Raw genomic sequence first — 5,146 nt, forward strand, 5'->3', positions numbered from 1 at the left:
CTTGTGTATATCGTATATATACATATATATTACTCATACCTTCGGTGTATAGGCCGCAAGCAGATTTTGACATCAAATTTTGGGGTAAAAAAGTGCGTCTTATACACCGAAAAATACGGTAAGTTTGTCAGTTTAAAGAAGTTTTTTTGTATTAATCGTTGTCAAATTGTGAACCAGTTTAAGGACGTTTAACTTGTATTAACCACTTTCAACTTCAGAATAGTAAAAAAAGAATATCTCTTTTAGGAAAATAAGTTTAATATTCTATTTTTTCATCTGAGTATTCAAGTAGAACTTACTAAATGTCAGAAAATTAAAGGCATTTAGGTTGATGGAGAATTGTTTTAAGTAGAAGCCTGTAATTTGGTAAATTCATAAAAAAATGCACGAAAGGACAAAATTTTCAAGGCTTTAACAGTATTTTATTTTAATTTTTTTGGAACCAAGTGTTCCTACAGTCTTTCTAGTAACATTCACTGAATCATTCTTGGTATGTAGATAGTTAGATAAACATGTTTTTATTACTGTCAGCATCCTAATATATAATGACAACTGAGCACGACTGTCTGGTAGACCACTGACTTTCATATCCTAATTTCAGGAGATGGCTAGAATTCAATGATTTTTATTGAAAATTAGCGTTCAGTTGTTTCACTTTCCAGCTGATATTTCTGTCTCACTGTACGCAGTGGAAGCAGCTCAGGGCTCGCCCTTTGCTTACCGTTAGAGAGCATGCTATAAAAAGACATGTAACCGGAAAGTTCTCGATATGAGTCGTTTGCGACCAATATTTTCATGTGGGTTGTCAATAATTCATTTTGCTTGATGCGTTAAAACACTGAACTAAATAAAACCCAATCTAGTGATCCATTTCTACTCTACATTATTTCGGCTTTGTTTTATTTACTACTGATCAGTTAATTGTGCTTATAAGGTTTCTTGAATGGAGTTTCTTTTCCGAATATTTTGTCTACTTGTTTTAGTTAAACTTTGAAAAAAGAAAAACATTCTCCTTATAAGATGTTAAGTCCGTATTATAATTCATCCCATTTTACATGATCCACCTCACGAATAGCATCCCGTAATGCATATACGTATTTTCAGTTTGAAATATTCTGGACAAGTGTTGTTTACTCTCCTAGCGATGGCAATATCGAGGAACTCAGAAGAATCTTTGATGCATATAGCAATAACCACCAAGCCGTCTTAAGTGATGTATTGTCAGTGCAGGCTCGAGCAGCTGTACAGTACCGTGACTGTGGTCCTAAATCTGTATTATGGTGTTTGAACAAACATGGGTAAGTTAGGAGGATGGCATGAGTAGAATGTACAACGAGAAAAATCTGCATACTCTCAGATATCCGCTCCTAGGTTCTCCTGGTCTTAGAGCTAGAAGGTAGAAATCAGTTGTACAAGATGTTCGACTTCAGTTGCTTTAAGGTACTGTCTGTACATTGTAGATCATAGGTCGAAAGGGTTCTAGTAAAAAACATGTTCATTCAAAGTTTTTCCACTTCTCTTTTCTTAAAAAAAGTTTATGTCGTTTCACAATATATATAACTTAATTTAAACTAGGGTTATCAACATTTGCTTACGTTAGCTTTTGAATCACGGTGGAAACATAAAAAAGGTATATTTTATAATTGACTTTCAAACTTCGGAAATTCGGTCACAATTCAAGCTTTGATACCAGTGATTGTGACTTCAAAAACTTTGCTCTTATTGGATACTCGACTGACAATGTGACAAGACACTACCAGTAAACAGATATTTCCGCTATCACCAGCTGCTGTCAGAGTTGTGACTTACGACTTAGCAAGATGATAAATCTTGATAACCTTTATTTTGAGCTGCTATCGCACAATATCTTGGTTAGAAAGGAGCATACTCTACATATACTGCATATATATATATAAACCATTAAAGTCACTTTATATTTAAATACTATGATTTACCTTTTTCACATTGCTATTGAGTGTTCCACTTGATCTTACCACTACGGTATTTTGTTGGTTGTCGTTTCACACTTGTGCGTTTTTCTAGTTGTCAGTATTGTGATTAGTGACTTATAAAATTACCTGAACTGTACTCAAACTTACTAAAACTTTTTCAAGTGCCGCAAACAACAACCATTTTAAACTTTTTGCTTGCTATAAAGCACAAAACTACTCAATGGACTATCTGTGCTCTGTCCATCGCGAATATTTAAATCCGATGTTTAGCGTTAATAAGCTCTCAGACTTACTGTTGATCCACCGGATAATAAAGATTAAGTGATTCGATAACGACACAATTTACAGAGAAATGAGATCTTCGGAACAATGATTATAAAACACATATATGTCTATATATATATCTGTGTGTGTGTGTGTGTGTACATGTTTGTATAAATGTAATGTTAATAATTAAGAAAATAACTTAAAATACTCAGTAAAAATGAAACAAACTTACAATAGAACTTACTAAAGCCGTATGGACGTAATCAGAATTTTACTATTTGTAGAAGAATGGGTGTAATGAGCAGTAAAAGATGAAGATGTTTTATTATTTCTGAAAAGCAAAATTTGGAGTAAACAGGGAAAACATTTTGTGGAAATTCTACCATAATAAAAATGGTTGAGCTATATAAGAAAAAAATGTTCATTGGTGGAGCGAAAATCAACTCATTCTATCGCTTTTCATATATCTACTCTCAGAAAGGTGTATCATTTATACAACAGATGGCGCCAAGGATATATAATTACGTGACTTGGGGAATTGTTTGATTTCATAATAAGAAAAGAAAACGAATTTAATAAAATCACAATATTTAACCAAAATATACTCAAATTAGAAAAAAGATAGGAAAATTGAGGAGATAGCGAACCTATAAAAGTAGCGTATTCTAATGAAAACTAAGTTAACAATTAAGAGTAACAGGGCGTCAAATAAACCTAGTTTCTATTTGTGAAGAGGCAGTCAAAAAGAGTCCTCCTCCCAATAGATCAGCGGTAAATTTACAGTGGACAGATTTCAGGGAGTTCATTGCGTAGTCTTTTACGACGAAAACAACAACAATAACAGCAGTCAAAAGATCAATAAAATAGTAGACGATAGGATGTTGACTCCTATTTGTACTTCGTTGTTTGTTGTGTATTAATTTGCTTATATTGTATTTCGTTCTATATGTACATTATTTTGGGTGGATAGCATAGTACTTGGAATATAACTGGAGTCATATTTTTACTTCTAACATTGAATTTTAGTTTTAACGTCACCTTTTCTCTTACACCAATTATGACAAATTAATATAAGATTAGACGGGCCGATTGGATCAGATTCATATGGGCTGAGTTTTGTATGGATTTTTCCTGGTGTTTTTGTTCATTTCGCATTGAAACCCATTTTGAGCACACTTCTTAAATGTACTTTAAAAGAACATATATCAGATTTGTTTAGCAAACTTTTAAATGACATTGTTATGATATGACGGCTTTTTCTAAGCTGGCAAAACATGATTCTAATTAATTACACTTGTTATAAGACATTAGTATTAGACCTATAATATTTTTAACATTACATTCTTTATTCAGTCCCTTGGGGTTTTTGAAGAATAGCAGTATTTCAAACGCACTGTGGTACCGTATATTTAATTTCACTCAATGCAGAGCTCTTCTCTACGGCTGAGGCACAACATAACATTTATTGTTTTAACAAATGGCTTATATAAATAGCGTTCCGACTGCTACTGTATTCGTCTCTTCTTCTTCTTGAAAGACACTAAGGGACTGAATAAAGTATATGGCGTTAAAAAATATAATAGGCTTAATACTAATGTCCTTTGAGAAATATAATTAATTGTTATATGACATTATGTGTTTCCCACATCTCGTTGATCAATCTTTTATTTTACAAGTCAGTGTTTTGTGTTAGAATGATTAGAATCGTCAAAACAAACCAGGCGATGTATATATTGCCTCCCATTTACGCTTGGTTTACCACGTAACCGGTGCAAGAAGTACTTTTAAACAAACGTTGAAGGTCATACCACAACTGTCCACCAGAACCCACCAATTACAGACTTGTTACTGATGATGTGTTATTTACTTATTTATTTATCTGAGATCAGTTGCAAAATACTGCTCATAAGAGAGTACCTTATAATATCAACCGAGTTATATATATTGTAGACTTTGGCTGGTTCTACTTTTCCTGTGGACAATATGAATAATATGTGAACCGACAACTACAACGAACAGCAACGCAATGGATATATATATATATATATATCTATTTTGAGTCAAGAGATATTTTATGTCAGGCTTTCTTTATGCTCTATTCATATTTATATATAAATATGTGTGAAAACTTTGAAAAATCAAAAGATATCTTTTCATAACAAAATAGTTATTCTGGAATCAATACATTTTGCTACTGACGCAACACATAGAACTGAATGCCATTAGTGATGTACACACTCAGACTTAGTTTGTGATATAGCAGTGAATTTTAAAGCGTAAAAAGGATATTGATAGACTCTTGCAAGGACAACACATAAAACTGAATGAAAGTACAAACACATTGTCTTGTACGCACCCATTGTTAGTTTGTAATATAAAAAACTGTGAACTTTAAAATCAAAAAATATATTGTAATATATCGTATTTCGTTAGGTTACTGGCGGCAAATATAATTAGGATTTTTTTTAGTGATTTCTGGTTCACCCATTAGTAGTTTTGTATAAAATGTAAATTCTTGCTTTAATGTAAAACTCATAGTCAGTTCCACTCTTTACATAAAAAGCCTATCATTTATTCGAAATTGGTTTTGATGTAATGTATCGTGTTTCTCGAGAAATATTCAAAACAATTCAATAAGCAAATATACAAGCTTTCAGTTTGAAACTATCCAGATATTAAGCAAAATCTAATCATACTATAACATCGTGCGTAATAAACAATTCTCAATATTTTTGATTTATCATGAGGAGAAAAAAACATATTTTAATATTGTTTTTCTTATATTTAATGCCGAACATATACTAGTGGTAAACCCACGTTTACTTCATCATGTACTAGTGGTAAACCAACGTTTACTTGATCATGTACTATAGGTAACCCACGTTTACCTGATCATGTACTATAGGTAACCCACGTTTACCTGATCA

This window comes from Limulus polyphemus, unplaced genomic scaffold, assembly GCF_000517525.1.
Source record: "Limulus polyphemus unplaced genomic scaffold, Limulus_polyphemus-2.1.2 Scaffold863, whole genome shotgun sequence".
NCBI lineage: Eukaryota > Metazoa > Arthropoda > Merostomata > Xiphosura > Limulidae > Limulus > Limulus polyphemus.